Source organism: Petaurus breviceps, unplaced genomic scaffold (genome assembly GCF_028583685.1).
Source record: "Petaurus breviceps papuanus isolate PSGF00001 unplaced genomic scaffold, PetGlider_PUasm1.0 154, whole genome shotgun sequence".
Taxonomy (NCBI): Eukaryota; Metazoa; Chordata; class Mammalia; order Diprotodontia; family Petauridae; genus Petaurus; species Petaurus breviceps.
In genome coordinates this window covers 14,399,798-14,417,915 of record NW_027185715.1, presented here as the reverse complement: position 1 = coordinate 14,417,915, position 18,118 = coordinate 14,399,798, and the positions used below count along the sequence as shown (strand labels likewise).

Sequence of the window (18,118 nt, the reverse complement as noted above, 5' to 3'; positions counted from 1 at the left end):
CATACATACATACACACACAGACCTAAAAAGAGTACATTCAGACTTGAAGCACAGAGATACTCAGACGTACATCCAGGGTATGCGTGTAAGTAACAGATATCCCTTGGTCTGGGGAGTCTTTTCTCCCTTGTCAGAATCCCAACGAAGTTTAGTTCTGGATATAGCTTAGCTAATGGATGTTCAGCTGGGTTGATAGTTTCTTGTAAGCTATGATGCCTTGGATACTGAGTTAGTCTATTGCTGGGTTGGATCAAATAGCAATAACCAGTCTGGTTCCTCAATGAACTGGGCTGCTGCTGCTGCTGGCTGTTGGATTTTGATGGTCACTGGGTCCTTGGATTGCTTCAATGGACTCCCTTAGTTTCATCAATCATGTAAGTACTTCCACATGAGGAAATATATTGACTTACAATCAGAAAATAATGAACACAAAAGAGACAAAAGACCAGAGGTATAATGCATTCAGGCAAAACTCCCCTACATGGCAGCCCACAGAAATCTTCCTCACTCCAAAGTGGCCGTTGAAGACAACTTTTCCTTTCAGTCTTTTGTATGTACACTCAGTTCTTGCTCAACCTCTGCTGAATCATTTCCTGCCCCTCAGCCAACCATCTTATTATTACTCATGGCTCCTCAGTCACTCATGACCAAAAATTGGATCTCCAAAATTCTACATGCTACATTGTCAGTCGATAGAAAATATTATACATCCTCTATATAGGACCTACACATGGTCTAAGGCAAGGGTAGGGGACCTGCAGCCTTGAGGCCACTTATGGCCCTCTAGGTCCTCAGGTACAGCCTTTTGACTAAATTCAAGTTTTACAGAACAAATACTTTTATTAAGATGATTTGTTCTGTGTAGGTTAGATTCAGTCAAAGGGCCACACTTGAGGACCTAGAGGGCCACATGTGACCTGGAGGCTGCAGATTCCTGACCCCGGAAGGGCTGGACCTCATTGGCCAGTCTACCATCATAGTAATTTTTAGATATTGATGATTAACTGATTATTTACATTACGGTAATTGAGAGAATAGGGCAATTACATAGGTTCACGTACAGTAAAATTAAATATTTCACATTATTTATTTGTAATATAATGGGCTTGTGGCAGTCTGTGGAAACATCACACTCTTCCTCTGCTTATAATAACAAAGGAGGTGGAACAGGACATGCATAAAGCTCCTCTTCCCACTTCCAATGTCTGTTACTCAGCACCTGGGTATCTGGAAAGAGGGAGGAATTCCATCGTCTCCCCAAAGCCCAGATAATTCTTAGCACTGAGTCACACACATGTGGTATTCTGCAAGCCAGAAGGGTAGCTTTATACAAATCCTATTCAACCTCTGTTGCAAAAAAAGATCATAAGATCATAAAATTTCAGAGTTGAAAGGCTTGTTTTATAATCCCTAACTAGCAAATAAGTAATTCGAGGCTCAGAGATGAGACATAAATTACTCAAGGTCACGTAAATAAATATGTTGCAAAACTTATGGTCAAGTCTAGATCCTCAGATGTACTGTATGATAGAAGGAGTACTGGGTCTAGAGTCAGAGGTCATAGAGTCAAATCCCTATTACCTGGTGCTTATTACCTGGGTTAGATTGGACAAGCCATTTAGCCTTCATGGGCCTCAGTCTCCTCAACTGTAAAATGAGGGGGTTGGACTAGATGGTCTCTGAGGCCTCTTCTCGCTCTAGAGCAATGATTCTATAACTACAAAATGAGTGATTCTCATGGTTTGTGACACCATCTTTAAGGTTAGAATAGGTACCATTTTAAATCCAAATTACTGTTGTTATTATGATCATTTAGGGGTAGCTAGGTGGCACCACAGTGCATCGAGAGCCAGACCTGGCATTGGAAAGACTATCTTCATGAGTTCAAATCCAGCCTCAGATAGCTGTGTGATCTAGAGAAGTCACCTAGTTTCCTCAGTTTCCTTATTTATAAAAATGAGCTGTAGAAGGAAATGGCAAAGCACTCCAATATCTTTTCCAAGAAAACCCCTAATGGGATCTTGAAGAGTTGGACATGACTGAAATGACCCAACAGCAAAAACAACAAAAATGACCATTTAACAATATTATAAAGCCACTCAGTCTACTGACAAGTTTGCATGGAAAAGGCTTGCCTGTCTTCATGTTCTAGTGCTTGAGGAGAAACTCTAGAACTGGAGAGAAAATCATTGAATAATTAATATTTTATGAAATGGTTAACCTTCAGCCCAACTAGAGTATGACCTTCAATCACCTTGGCCTTCTCACTTTGTGCTTCTACCAACCTAAATTCAGCTAAGAATGGGATCTAATACAGACAATCAGAGGTTATTTTTAAAATTTTAATCTTTGGTTGATATATTGCATTAGAGACCAGTTAAGACCACTGAAACAAAGAGAAAATAAACCAATTGCTACTGTTGAAAATGTTTTTTATGCTGTGAAGGAAGGGAAGTGACCTTCTTATTGGCCATATAGTAGGGCAAAGGTCAGGACCTCCATCCAAATTCTCTCTCTTATTTTTGAAGTGATTTGCATGGACCACAATGGGGATGATGAAAGTGGAAAGAAATTAAAAAGAATTTTCTCATCACAAGTTAAAGAACCAGTTGAGCTCAGGGAGGGGCAGTATCAAAGGTCATCAAAAAGTAGCAATGGTTAGGGATTCCCCAACTGGATATTGCCTAGGCCTGAGTTGGAAGAGAGCTGGGACAGCCCTCTACAGCTGTGACATTTTGGGGTCTCTGTTTCCATTCTTCTGGCCAATGTTTTTACTCTAATACAGGGGTTCTTAACTTGAAGTCTGTGGATGGCTAAGGGATCAGTGGATAGAATTCAGGGGGTCTGTGAATTTAGATAGGAAAAAAAATTACGTCTTTATTTTTGCCAACTTTTAACTTGCTTTTCAATTCTACATATTTTATCTTATGCATTTAAAAGCATGATTCTGAGAAGAGGTCTATAGGCTTCTGCAGGCTGCCAAAGAAGTCCATGATGCACACAAAAAAAGATTAAGAAACCTTGTTCTAGCATGTTATTGATTATGGAGAAGGTCTTGATTAGAGTATTTGACTGGTGTAGATGGCAAAAATGTAATACAAAAAATGTCGTTTTGTAGTAAAATTATTTGGTGTTTATTCTTAAATACACGGCTGATAACATATATTTGAAAGCCAGAGTTTTTATAGTTCTGGTCCTTTTGGGCTATTTTCAAATGAAAGTATTGCTTTTTCTTCTACTCCTTATAGAATTTTAAACCATGACCATTATTTTTTTTTCTCAGCCATGCTGGTTGTAATGGAAATGCAAATTTAAAGATCTTCCCTGCCCCTAGGCTAAAGTGCACCTGGAGCCTGGGGTGGGAGGCTTGTTTTTCAGTAGATACTTCTTGATTGGCCAGTGGGTCAATAAGGTTGTTACATTCTCTGAGCCAAGAGAAGGCTATATAAGCCCTGATGTGTAGCTTTGTTTTGGGGGGCTCACTTTGAGAAGTGTTCTGTGATTTGATCTGGATTCTGGGAAGCCGTTGTCCAGAGCCCCCCCGGCTTTGAAAAACCCAGATGTTGAAACCCAGATGTTGACTGGGTATGGATGTAATGGTTGGACAGTTTGGAAATCTGTCTACTTGATCTGTTTCTGTCTTGATAATTCTGCCTGTATACTTTGAAGTTCGGGGTGCTGACCTTTTTCCCCTGAACAAGGTAAACGATATAGGTCTGGCTGATTAAAGTAAGCTTGTTAACCCATTTTGAGTTGTTTTCCTTTATCAAAGCAGATCCAAGAACCTGTATTGGCAGCAAACCCTGAGGACACTTGGGGTGCTTGCTGCCACACTGGTGAATCTGATTCAGCTCAAATTCCCCTTTAAATCCAACCAGATTTATTGGCTAGTGGCAAAAAGTAGAAAACTCTCCACTAGCATTTCTCCCCTTTTACTCAATCCTCTCCAACAAAAACTCATTCAGAACGCAATAAAAGTCAGCTTATCTTTATCTAGAGCCAAAATTCATTATAAAAGTACAAATATCAAATAAATAATGTTTTAAGAACCAGGAAACTCTTAAAGGGTAAGCAATGTTGGTTCTCAAGGCAGTAATGAGACGGGGGCAAAGGGGGCGTGAGGAGGGCAGAGTGGAGCAGGGATAAATTCACCAGGTTCCAGCAACAGCACTAGGCACACACATTGAGAAAGACAGAAAGTTCCATCCCAGAAGATCATTCCTTAAGCCAATCAGTGCCAGGCTGGACCCCAATTGCTTCTTTTATTGCCGATCTGCAGCAGCAGCACATTTCATTTATGATTGGCTCCTACTTCAGGCACCCCATGATCCTTTCCATAGAGCTCCCCTGTCCTACATAACTCCTGGCTCTTTCAATCCTTCAGCCTCTCTTCAATCTGAGAAAACTAGAAAACCATGTGGGAGATGGGGTTAATTTCATGTTGCTTCATATTTGTTAAGATCTTATTCATTTAAAGGTCTACCCTTACTTAGCCTACCTGGCTTCCATTTCAGTCCCTCCAAACTTCCTCAAAGAAGAATATTCTCTCCCTTGGGAAGTAGGCATAATATTTTACGTTTTTGCTAGGAACTGACCTTTAATCATACTATTGCAAAATTGGGTCATATTCCATACTAATGATTTTTTTCCTTTTCTAGCAATTTTCATAAATCAGAAAAATATGCCTGTCCCCATAATTGAAGATAATATTTCCTTTCCTTCATAAATACCTTTGTTAAAAATTCCATAATATCTTATCTTTTTATAAGTTTTTACTCTGTTTTTCTACCAAGGTGTATCAGCAATGCCATATTCACAATGCCTATAGAGATTACAAATATGCTGATATAATTATCCATCACAAAATACATCAGGTTTGCCATTTGGGGAAATAAACTAGAAAATTTATTAAGATACCAAAAGACTGAGTCCCAAAACCAGAAAGTGAAAGCCATCAGAGTAGTTATGATATTGGCACAGGTAGATAAAGTAGAAAGCACCCACATTTTCAAGCCTTTAAAACAGAACAGGCTACCTCAGGCAAAGGTCCTCCTCTCCCCACTCACAGCAACCACCCAGCGTCCTGGAAGCACTCTCCCAGCAGCTCCAGCCCCTGGCAGTCCTCAGCAGGAGTCCTAACTCAAAAAAAAAAAAAGGCAACTGCCGCCAACTGCCAACCGCCGGACCATTAGCTCGGCTTTTCACTTTCTCTTGCTCTGCTATGTCAGCACGTCCATGGGGCATGGGAGATCTTTAAATCCCATAACCCTTACACAAGGTGGATGATATTTGGATAGGACGTATAGAACAAAAATAGCAAAGAGGGAATTGAGACCCAAGGCTATATTGTTTTCTTTCCTTATATACCAGAACCTTGCCTAGTGCCCTTCACATGGTAGACTCGGGATAAATGTTTATTGAACTGAATTGAACCATCAATGAGAAGGTCTCTAGGTGCTCTCAATGATATCAAGTCACAAAGAGTGGATGAATTTGACCCTAGTGTATTGCAAGAACTTGCAGATGTGATTGCTGGGATATTGTCAGTGGTGACTGAAAAATCAATCATTCACTCATTCAATTAATTATTCATTCAACAAACACTTCTTGAACATCTAGGCTGTGCTAGCCCTAGTCTGGGCATTACAGAAAAAAAATGAAGTTAGTCTCTGCCTTCAAGAATCTTACATTCCTGGGGTGTGTGTGTCTGTATGTGTGTATATGTGTGTGTAGATGATATATATGTTGTTGTTATTCATTTATGTCCAACTTTTCATGACTCAATCAACTATACCATTCATGAGGTTTTCTTGGCAAAGATACTGGATTGGTTTGCCATTTCCTTCTTCAGTACATTAAGGTAAACAGAGGCTAAGTGACTTGCCCAGGGTCACACAGCTAACAAATGCCTAAACCCACATTTGATCTCTGTCTTCCTGACTCCAGGTCCAGCGACGTAGCTGGAGCATATACATAGATAAATACAAATAATAAAGATTTTCTGCAAGTCATATAAATCATAAAGAATAAGAGAAGAGGGGCGGCTAGGTGGTGCTATGAATAGAGCACTAGCCCTGGAGTCAGAAGGACCTGAGTTCAAATCCGGCCTCAGACACTTGACACACTTACTAACCGTGTGACTTTGGGTCACTTAACCCCAATTGCCCTGCAAAAAAAAAGAATAAGAGAACTTGTAAGACATTGCCTCAACATTCAATAAAGGGAAAAAGCTAAATTGGTCAAGCTATAGGCCAGCAACTTTGACTTCAATTCCTGGCAAAAATCTAATAGATATTTTTGCTTCATTTCCTCCAATTTTTCTTCATATTTTCTATTTTGTCACGTCTGAATATATTCTTTCCTCTCCCTTACCTAGAGAATCATTCCTCATAACAAAGATCAAAGAAGGAAGAGAAACATTGAGTAAAACTCACCAACACACTGACCTTTTCTGACAGTGTATGCAATATTTCACATCCATAGTTGCCCACCTCTACAAGAAAGGTGGAAGGTGCCTTTTCCCAGCTCTTTAGCAAGGCCAATCTTATTATTATAATTATAGTTTTCAGTTTTGTTTTCTTTTGCTTTTTCTATTTGTAATATTTTAGTCCAAGTTATTACTTTCCTGATTCTGCACTGGATTATAGGGTTGTAGATTTGGGTTATTAGGGACTTCAAAACTCATCTAGTCCAACCTTTATTTTATAGATGAGTAAGCAAGGCCCATGGACAGCTAGGTGTCCCAGTGAACAGAATACTAGACCTAAAGTCAGGCAGACTCATTTTGGTGAATTCAAATCTGACCTCAGACACTTACTGGCTGTGTGACCCCTCAGTTTCCCCACCTGTAAAATGAGTTGGAGAAAGAAATGGCAAACCACTCCACTAGCTTTGCCAAGAAAACCCCAAAATGGCATCACAAAGAGTTGGTCATGACCGAAAGAACTAAACAACAAACAGCAAGACCCGGACATCTTAAGTGACTTGCTCAGAGTCACAGCTGGTGTTGTAGGTACTGTGTGGACCCAGATGTACCAGCACTTTCTCTAGTCTATCATACTGCCTTTCTAATCAATAGGAGAATAGAGTTGAAAGGGATGGGGTCATCTCTTCTAAGCTTCCATCTGAAGTAAGAAGCTCTTTTATAACATCTCTGAAAGGTGAATATCGGGTCTTTGCTTAAACATTTGTGTGTGTGTGTGTGTGTGTGTGTGTGTGTATGAAGGGGAGTTCACTACACTCCAATGTAGTTCATATCACTTTTGAACAGTTCTCTCTTTTAAAAAGGTCTCCCTCATATTTAGTCCTACACTAAATGTTCCACAGCACACTCCCTGGGGCAAAAAATATACACAGGACACAGTTTGAAATTTAATTCTGCATTATTTTCTCCATCAGTTCCTTAAGTCTAGACTGTCAATAAAATAATGGATCAACTCTTGATTTGTAGTGTTTGCTGATTTCTGAAGGGTGAGTGCTCACACTGAAGATAATCAAGGAAACATTGTATATAGTAACAACAATATTGTTTTTAAGAGGAGTGGCTAGGTGGTACAGTGAATAGAGCACGGGCCCTGGAGTCAAGAGGACCTGAGGTCAAATCCGGCCTCAGACACATAACACAAGAACTAGCCGTGTGACCTTGGGCAAGTCACTTAACCCCAATTGTCCTCCAAAAAAAGCAAAAATAAAAAAATATTGTCTTTAGGAACAACTTTGAGTGACTAAGTCATTTTGACTATTATCAATACCCAAATTAACTACAAAGGACCTATGAAGAAAGATGCTATTTGTCTCCAGAGAAAGAACTGATCAATAGAAGTATATTTAGAGTGGTTTTAATATATATAAATATCTGTGTCTAATGGTAGGCATCTAGGGGAGAGGGAGGGGAAGAAAAAAAAGGGGGGAAATCACATGATAACTTTATTATATATTTACAAGGAATAGCGAGTTGTACATAATAGATTTCATGTATATTTCATGCAGTTTCCTGTATAACCCTCTTTCCCCTTCTCTAGAATCCACCTTCTACTATGTTATGGAGATGTTTGTTTTATTTCTTAATTTCAGAAGAAAAAAAAAGATTAAGCAATCTCTCCAGCTGGTTTGAACTATCTCCAGCACACCCTTGCTTATATTGACCAAACCTGAAACCTCTTTGACTTTTAATCCCAGAAAGCATACAAAATGACGATTTCATCTTCCACAGTTCGCTGTTTCCACAGTTCATCTTCAATCCTTAAATATTTAAAAGTACCTATTAAGTCACAATTTGATCCATGAACCAACTTCATGTATCCTTAGTTGCTCTGGAATGGCATTTAATTATGTCGTATTTTTATTTTATATGTATATTTATATATAATAATATATATTATTGTGCAAATATGTTTTTGGATGTGTATTATTTTTCTGCTGGAGATTTTGTGACTTTAAAACCAATAGACATCACTTGTGAAAAAAATGTTTATTATATGCATTTAAGAAACAAGAGGCCCTCTACATATGTATGAGAAAAGGCTGGCCCTTGCCTCAAGTTTTTCTGCTAAGGATGCAATTTAATTTAATTCAAGTGAGGCAGATGGTAATGCCTCTTCTTTAATGTCATCTCTGTTCATTTATTAACGGTCTTTGAAATATCACTGACAGTGGATCAGCAATCACAGCTAGTAGCAACTTTGGTACCTGCGGAGGTCGTTCATCTGGGACAGGGGACTGGACTCCCTGAAGGAGAGCTGCAGTGAGCCAGATTAGCTCCTTCCATATACTCAGTATCAGACATCTGCTGAGAGCAATATAATCCAATTGCTTTATTTCTTTAGCATCCAGGAGATGCTAGTCCTTCCCCATGGCCTGAGTTCTTCTTACTTATCAGTATGGCACCTGGAAACTGAGGCCTGGTGCTATTCAATGGTGAAAAAATGGCAGGGTCCTAGGTCAGGGGTAATCTATCCCAAATAGATCTGTCTATTTGTCTATATCTATGTACCGATCTGTTGTCTCTATTTATCTATTTTTCTCTCTGTTTCTTCTTATCTATCTATCCATCCATCTATCTATCCATCTGTCTATCCATCCATCTATCCATCCGTCCATCCATCCTTCTATCCATCCATCTATCCATCCATCCATCCATCCATCCATCCATCCATCCATCCATCCATCCATCCATCCATCCATCCATCCATCCATCTATCCATCCATCCATCCATCCATCCATCCATCTATCCATCCATCCATCTATCTATCCATCCATCTGTCCATCCATCCATCGTCTATCTATCTATCTATCTATCTATCTATCTATCTATCTATCTATCTATCTACCTATCTATGTTCCTATCTGTTTGTGTCTACTTCTTCACTCACCCATCTGTCTCCCCCCCATTCCTGTCTTTCTCTTTCTCGCTGTCTCTGTCTCTCTAACTGTCTATCTAACTACCTGTCTACCTATCTTCATATATATTATTTATATTAATATATAATTACTATAGTATATGCAAAATTATATATTATATAAATGGCATTTTATATATAATTTATATTCTGTATTATTTATATTGTGTAATATATGTAGACAATATATTAAAATTTCATGCACCATATGTGAAATCATATATGGTAAATTATAATACAAACATATAATATGTAAGTATATTGGTATATAAATCATGTTATTTAAGTAGATTTTATATATTTGTAATTATATGATCATATATGTTTAATAATAAAAACCATGTTGCATTTCCCCAAAGCTCTGAGATCATAGTTTCATGGGAGGAAGTGGGGCAAGAAGAGAAGGTGCTGACAGTGAAATTCCTAATCATAGTGAAATGTGGGGGAAGGGAGGGGTTGAATTCTGCTGCCTTCTTCTCCTTGCTATGAATCCCAGAAAGTCAAGAATGGCATGCCACTTCTCCTATCTCTATCTCCTTTATATGTGATTGTTTCCATGTTGTCTCTCCTATGAGACTGTGAGCTCCTTGAGACTAGAGACTGTTCTTTTTTAAAAATATGTCTTTGGATCCCCAATGCTTATCATGTCTGGAACATAATCCTTAATAAATGCTTGTTGACTTGATTTGTCTTGACATACAAGGCACAGAGATAGGTGGCAATATCTTTCACAATATGGCGGAACCAATGATCTATTCTACACTGGATTCTTGATAGTAGAAATGGACTGGTTGCTGAGGTGGAAATGATGGGAATCTTGGGGGAAAGTGACCACTGCATCCTAGAAATTATGATACAGAAGATGAAATTTAGTATAGTCTGACATACACCCTAGATTTTAAAAGAACAGATTTCAAAGTGTTCAGAAAGAGAATAGAAATGATTATCAAATACTAAAATTCTATGAGGGAAGTCAATGGGAAAGAAATTGGGACCTTTGAGTTTAATCAATTCTACCATTTATGTAGTGTTTTAAGGGTCACAAAAATGCTTTATAAATATTCTCTCATTTTATCTTCACAACAACCCTACAAGTTAGATGCTATCATTTTGTAGATGAGGAAACTAAGGCAGACAGGAGTTAAATGGCTTACCCAAGCTCACATAGTTAGTAAGTGTATGAGGCCAGCTTTGACCTCAGCTCTTCCTGACTCTGAGTCATCAGTCTATATCCACTGCCCCACCTAGCTGACTCCTAGTATACCAAGCATTTGTTAAGGACCTACTATGTTCCAGACACTGGACTAGACACTGAGAATATGAACGCTAGGAATGAAATTCTGAAGAGACAAAGAAAAATCATTCAGATGAGAAGGAAAAGCAGGGGCAGGCTGAAAGGATAAAGGTGAATATGTAGGAAATTCAACAATCAGTTTAAATTTTAAAAATCCAAGTGCAGAAGATGAAAGTAAGGACAAAAAAAACCCAAGGAGGACCATAAGAGTTTGGCATATAATTATCATGTCAGGATTTCTAAAGCTTGAAATGGTCTGAGGTTGGCAATAGAAATTAAGGACTTAAAATTTGATTTAAAAAAGTATATTAGAAGGAAAATGAGGATCCAAAGAAGGAGATCGGTAGATGGCGCTGTGGATAGAGCACTGGATTTGGAGTCAGGAAGATGTGAGTTCAAATCCATTCTTAGACACTTCCTTAGAGGCAGACAACTTAATTCCTATATGCCTCAGTTTCTTTCATTATAATATGAGGACAATGTCAAATAAGATAATATTTGTAAAATGCTTGGCACACAGTGGTCACTTAGTTCTTTTATAATTAATAGGATGTTTGAGTTAGATGAAATGATGATAGAATAAAAATGTCAGGGCTTGCCATTTTTTTCCCTTCTGTATTCTCTGGCAGAAAGAATGGTCTTTGCAATGAAAGGATACAATAAAAATGGCTAACAGGCAGTTGATACTCAGTGTAACTAAGGAGATTGTAAGGAAGCACTGATAGCTATTATTTTAGAATTAGGGTCCCATGTGAAATATCTTCTCAGGTAGTTAAAGAGCCAGGGCAGGGGGCTGCTGAGCCATCGTCCTTGATGTTTCCAAGACTGTTAATACTTTGATGGAGGTGACATTAAAGAATATCCATTACCATCTGCTTTGCCATTGTATCCTTTGAACCAAAGGACCTTTTCATCCAACTTGCAACTGAAACTTCCTCTACATATTGTCAACCCCTACTAGCATACAACCTCCTTGAGAACAAGGAAGGTTTTGCTTTTCTGCTTGTATCTGCATTGGTTAGCACTGTGTTTTAAACACAGCAAGTGCCTAATAACTGATCATCCAACCTTCCATTTTGGAGAATGAGAGAGTCACTCCAAAACTGGAGAAGTGCCGGGGACTTTAACTTTGGTTCCTTCTGTAACAAGACAATGGAGTCCAATACCCATTGCTGGGTGGAGAATCCCCCAATCCTACTCTGTTCAATCCCTCTTGGAGATCCTTGGAATTCTGTGAGGCTGATAATCTCCTCTCATTCCAAACAGAGGGAGAGGGAGAGGGAGAGGAAAAGTCATTGTGGAGCAGAAGGGAATATTTCAGATGGGTTTGAACACACTAAAGGCCTGAGGAGCTTTTGCTGACACTGTAGATGAGTCGAAATGACACAAGGACTTAGTCAGGGCCCCTTATGATGTATCAGAGACCAGTGAATGAGATCACTTGTGACTGGAAAAGAAGGCAGGTGGGAACATTTCAGTGGTGCAATGGTTAGTGCATTGGGCCTAGAGTTAGGAAAACTTGAGTTCAAATCAAATTTCAGACACTTACACTGATTAGCTGTGTGATATTTATGATAAAATGATATTTATGAAATAAATGAATATTTAATAAAATTATATTTATGAAATGCTTTGTAAACATTAATGCACTATATATTGCTAGCAGTAGTATTATCTTCATTAAAACCCTTATAAATTATCAATAAGTAATACAAAAAATAAAAAATGAGGATTGACCCTGGACAAGTCACAACTCTTTTTGCCTCAGTATCTTTATCTGTAAAATTAGCTGGAGAAAGAAATGGCAAACCACTCTGGCATCTTTGCCGAGAAGACACCAAATGGGGCCGTGAAGAATTGAACATGACTGAAAAGACTGATGAACTGCAATAACATAAAATGTTAATATTTGACAAGGGACTGGACTTGTGATTTCATCTGACATTAAGGAACTCCCAGGTAAGGAAACTGCCTCCACCAGCACAGGTTGGCACCTTCTTTGAGACTTAAGGTCTCAGAACATTGCCTAGAGCACTGAGAATTTAAATGATTCATCCAGTGTTTTATGGCAAATATGTGTCAGAGAGGAGACTGAAGGCCTGTTCTTCCTGGCTGTGCTTTCTCTATCCCCTTCTGAAGTTATCTACCAGTACATCTCACAACAAAGTGGAAATACATTCACAAATACATTCTGCAAAAAATGCAACTTCTACCCATTTTTTTTTTGGAGGGGGAAGGCAGGACAATTGGGGTTAAGTGACTTGCCCAAAGTCACATGGATAGTTTTATGCTAAGTGTCTGGGGCTGGATTTGAACTCAGGTCCTCCTGACTCCAGGGCCTGTGCTCTATTCACTGCACCACCTAGGCTGCCCACTTCTACCCATTTTTAAAATGATGAAACAGACATAGTAAAGTAACTTACCCATCCCCACATAGTAAATAGATATCAGTTCCAAGAGTCCTGACTCGATATTTTATACTTTTTTCTTTTGATTGCTGTTTAGTTTTTACATTCTCATTCACTTCCAAACAGACATCTCCCTTTCTACCCAGTAATTCTTCCATTCTAACCAAATAATAGTAACAATAAACAAAAAATGGAAAAATCAACTCATCTTCCAGCTGTGTCTGACAGCATATAAAATATTCCACCTTCACAGTTCCCTACCTCTCCAAGTATGAACGGAGGCGTGTTTTCTTATCTCTTTGTGAGGCCAAGCTTGGTCATTATAACTTGACATCATTTAGTATTTTTTTAATTGTCTTTTCCATTAACATTGGTGTAGAAATTGTTTATGTTTTTTCTTATTTCACTCTGTATCAGTTCATACAAATCTTCTCATGTTTTTCTATTCTTTATATTAATTTTTTTCTTATACTAGAGTCATACTCCACTGTATTTGTAGGCCACAATTTATTTAACTAGGTAACAAAATAGTGCTGGGCCTGGAGTTGGGAAAACTCATCTTCCTTAGTTCAAATCCGGCTTCAGATATTTACTGGCTGTGTGACCCTGGGCAAGGCACTTAACCCTGCTTGCCTCAGTTTCCTCATTTGTAAAATGAGCTGGAGAAGGAAATGGCCAAGTATTCCAGTATCTTTGCCAAGAAAATCCCAAATGGGGTCATGAAGAGGCAGAACTGAACAATGGCAACAATTGATAAGCAGTCAATATTTCCTATTCTTTTACTACCACAAATGTGCTTTGTTTCACATTTTGATGCATATGGGAACTTGCATTTCATTTGTGACCCTCTTTGTGTGTGTGTATTTTTGAGTCAAATGGTATATATATTCCCATAACTTTTCTAGCAAAATTCCAAAATCCTTAATAGAATAACTGAGTCAATCCCATGAAATCCCATACTCTTGCTACATTATACCATAACTATGGAATATAATATAGGAGTATCTACTCCTATTTCCCATTGAATGCAAGAGTCCCTAATACAAGATTTTTTTTGTATACAAGTGTTTTTGTTTTCTGAATCAAAGGGAGAAAATTGAATTGAGGTTATCTTAAATAGAGTAGGTTATGAAGGTTGCTTTGGCTGCCCAGTCACAGGGATTTCTTCCAGTGCCCCCTTTTTCCTAACTCCTACCTCCCCACAAGCTAGAAGCTTGTCTCCAATCCTCTAACCACAAACTCTATCCTTGCATCACAAATATCACCCATGCCCCAGTATGTATGTGAGCCTGCGAAGGGAGAATGCCCCTTCCTTAGTAGTTTGCATGAGTCATCCTGATCCCATATCAGCAAACTAATTAACAGAGAAGGGCAGCTGGAAGGGGTGAACCCAAGGCCTCTCTGACTTGCCTAGTAAGCCTCAAAAGCAACAGCTGGGTGCAAAAATAGATCCGGACAAAGCTTCCAAGCAATGAGTCCTGGCGGGTGGGGCCTGAGTCAGTAACCAGTCACAGAGGAAATTACAGCTGCTGTCCTCTAGGTGGCATAGTTTTAACTATCATGCTCCATTTCTACCCAACCACTGCACCCAGCAAAGATAGGAAACTTTTTAAAATAGAGGCAAAGTTGGACATTTTGAGGGCTGCCTCTTCCTTTCCCTGAATGTCAGGGTTTAGTGAACCCTCTAAGTGACATAAAAAAAGTCATGGTGCATGGAGGTCAGTTGGAGAAACCATGAATGTTTCACCTAGAGAAAGAAAGACCAAAATCCATATGGCAAGTCAATCAAATGCTAAAGATTGGAGAACAATTTTAAGCATTTGAATGGTGGGCATTTAGAAGAGAGACTTCACTTGTTGTACCTGGTCCTGGGGGATGGAGCTAGGGACAATGAGGAGTAAAACTCTGCCCAAAGTGGAATGGGCTACTTGGGGCAGGAGGGAGTCAAGTCCTATGAAGGGTCTAAGGGAGAGTTGGATGATCACTGGTTGCAGATGCCATAGAGGAAATCTGGTGCATGGAGGGCAGGGCTAGATGACCTCTGAGGTTCCTCCCAACGAGAGGATTCTGGAATCCAGAAATGGCTTTCATAAAGATGTTTTCATTTGTTCCACACAACAACCTTGTAAACTTACAGATAAAGACCCTGAGTCTTTGGTGTTATAATTTTATTCCAAGGCGACTGGAGCAAAGTCTTAGCATTCCTAGTCTGGAGGCCTTTTCACTTCCTGATGCTGACTCCCTAGATGCCAGTGGTTGGCCAGGTGTGTTGCCCAAAGTATTTTATGGCCTGAAGGCCTGGTTTCAGTTGTGTGGATGGGTAACAGAGACTGCTTTTCAGCAGATCTATGCGCAAAATATGAGATTCCCTTAGCATGAACAAAGAGATCTTCTGAGATTCTGAGGGTTTCATTCTTTTGGCCTTGGAAACATCCACTAGCTAAATTTTGTTTGTGTTCCTTTTTTAGCATGTTAATGCAATTATCTGGGCACTATTTGAATTTTCCATGCCTATGCAGAAACAAATAGTGTTAGCTATAGACAGTACTCCTTTGGATTTTCTCCTACTCACCCATTCTCATACCCTTTCCTACTCCCATTTGATTTCTTATTTATAGAGAATGATTATTAAATGAAATGGAAATATAACGGTTAATCATGAAAACCGTACAGCTGCCCAAGTTCATTTTCCTCCTAATAAGCTGATGGATGGAAACTAGAATGAAAATATTGTAAGTAACAGTCTCTGGTCAGCAGGGACATTGGTTTAAGGAATGAACTGGCCATTCTGTGCAATTGAGCTACATAATTACTGAAGTCCTGAGTCCCCTATCATTGCCTTTGGGCAGGACCTTCTCTCATCTGATCCTGGAATTTATGGTCCTGCCTATTACTCTGTAAGTATGATGTCACACTGTCTAGAAACTTCATCTTGTGTTTGTGGGGACATGGAAAACCAAGAGTTAATCTTTCTTCTGCTCCCCATCCTAATCCTTAGAAAGGAAAATTGAATTTTAGTCTCCAAATTAGCTGGTGACAGTATGCAATCTGTCAGCTCTTTGCTGGTAGCAGAACAGCCTTCTTCAGTTTAAGAGGGAGGGGGCAAATTGTGTCTGGCCTTCTTTTCTTTTAGTCATTCAGCACTCTAGTCAGGGACAAGCAGCCTGCCTTCAGCTCACTGACATACAATCAAACCTTCAAGGATGCAGCCTGCATTTAAAATGAAATCTGGATTAATAAATCCAAGAAGAAATTGGAACTAGGTTGACTCAGGCACAGACAAAAGTGCCTGAAATAGTAGCCAATGGAGAGTCAGGACTTCAAAGCAATACATTTGCATTTCTCAGAAGAGTGCCAAGTGTTCACAAGAGAAACAGGAATCCATGAGGGCACTTCAGACTGGAAGTTCCAAACTTTTAATGTCAAGGAATCATTTTGGTACCTTATTGATCTCCTGGGGCATCTAGCTGGTGTAGCAGCCTAGAGTCAAGAAAGCCCCAGTTCAACTCTAGGCTAAGACACTTGCTAGCTATATGACTCTGGGTAAGTTGCTTAAACTCTGTTTGTCTCAGTTTCTCCAACCGTAAAATGGTAATAATAACAGGATCATGAGGACCAAATGGGATAATAAGTGTAAATCACATGACATATAGTAAGTACTATATAAATGCTAGCTATTATTATTTCAGTTGTCATTCTTCTCATATTCTATGAGTTCTTTTCTTCATTTTTCACCCATTTTTGAGCCTTGGCTCATTTATTCTCATTTCTTCCAGAAAGTAGCTAGTCACCTCTACTTCTTTTATTTCTAAAGGAATCTTCCATTTCTGATTTCTATTTTTTTAATTCGTTTTTATTTTTATTTTTTGCTTTTTGGAGAGGAGAAGGTAGGGCAATTGGGGTTAAGTGACTTGCACAAGGTCACATGGCTATTTTTGTGTTAAGTTTCTGAGGCTGGATTTGAACTCAGGTCCTCCTGACTCCAGGGCCAGTACTTTATTCACTGCACCACCTAGCCGACCCTACCATTTCTGATTTCTAAACCCTCAGGTTTATCTCATGTTTTTGCATCCCATTCCTAAAATAAAACTGCATCCCTGAAGGCTTTTATATAAGCTATGAGCATCTTCTCTGGTACCAACTAGAGGTAAGATGGATTTGGTTTATGCAAGAACTTGTTATACCAAGTTCTCCATGAAATCGTTATTGTACCTCCAAGGGAAATCCATCAAATCTCTCCATTTAGGAAGGATTGCTATGGCAAGGAGCAAATGAAATTAAGCAGAATTTTCTGGTAGAGGAAGGGGGAATAATTTGATAGTTTTTTCCATTTCCATCCTCATGGCCAGGCTTTCAGATGCCACTTCTCACTGGGTCTCCATTGTTTCTTTTCTTCTTCCCTTCCCTGTTTCTAATTTGGGGAGATATCAAGGTTGTTAAATTAAGAGTAAATATGGGCTTTCCTAAGCTGGGAACTTGCTTATGAGTCGAGTGCATGGGTCTTGAAACATATTTCAACTGTTCGAAAGTGTTAACTTTATGTCTTTTCCTTCCGTCATTTCCTCCTTCCTTCCATCCTTCATCTCCTTCTTTTTCTTTTTCCTTCCTTTCTTATTTTCTTCCCTCCATCCCTTCTTCCTTTCCTTATTTTCCTTTTCTCCCTCCCTCCTTTCTTCTTTTCTTTTTCCTTTCTTTTCTCCTTCCTTTGTTCTTTTCCCCCTCATTTCCTTTCCTTTTCTCCCTCCCTACTTTCTCCTTTCCTTCCTTCTCTCCTCTCTTCCTTCCTTTTCTTGCTTCATTTCTTCCCTCCCATTCTTCCTTTCTTCCCTTCCTTCCCTATTTCCTTCCTTTCTTCCCACGTTTTTCTTCTTTTTTTCTCCAAATTCACTATGTGAACCCTTCATAAATAAGGTGTGGCTATGTCTAAGTCCTTGAAAGGAATGGCCTAATAAAAAATGAAAAACATGTACAAGAAGATGTCATGTCCCTGACAACTCAGTCTCATGCTTATCAAAA

At 39.0% G+C, this 18,118-nt stretch overlaps 1 long non-coding RNA gene across 1 annotated transcript in view; it reads left to right on the top strand.

The window, feature by feature from the left end:
• Positions 1–16,149: 16,149 nt before the first annotated feature.
• The window catches only part of LOC138156415 (uncharacterized), a 56,757-nt gene continuing 54,788 nt past the window's right edge, over positions 16,150–18,118 (top strand). Inside the window, exon 1 of the long non-coding RNA XR_011167146.1 lies at positions 16,150–16,645. This is a non-coding gene — a long non-coding RNA (uncharacterized lncRNA). The remainder of the gene's footprint in view (positions 16,646–18,118) is intronic.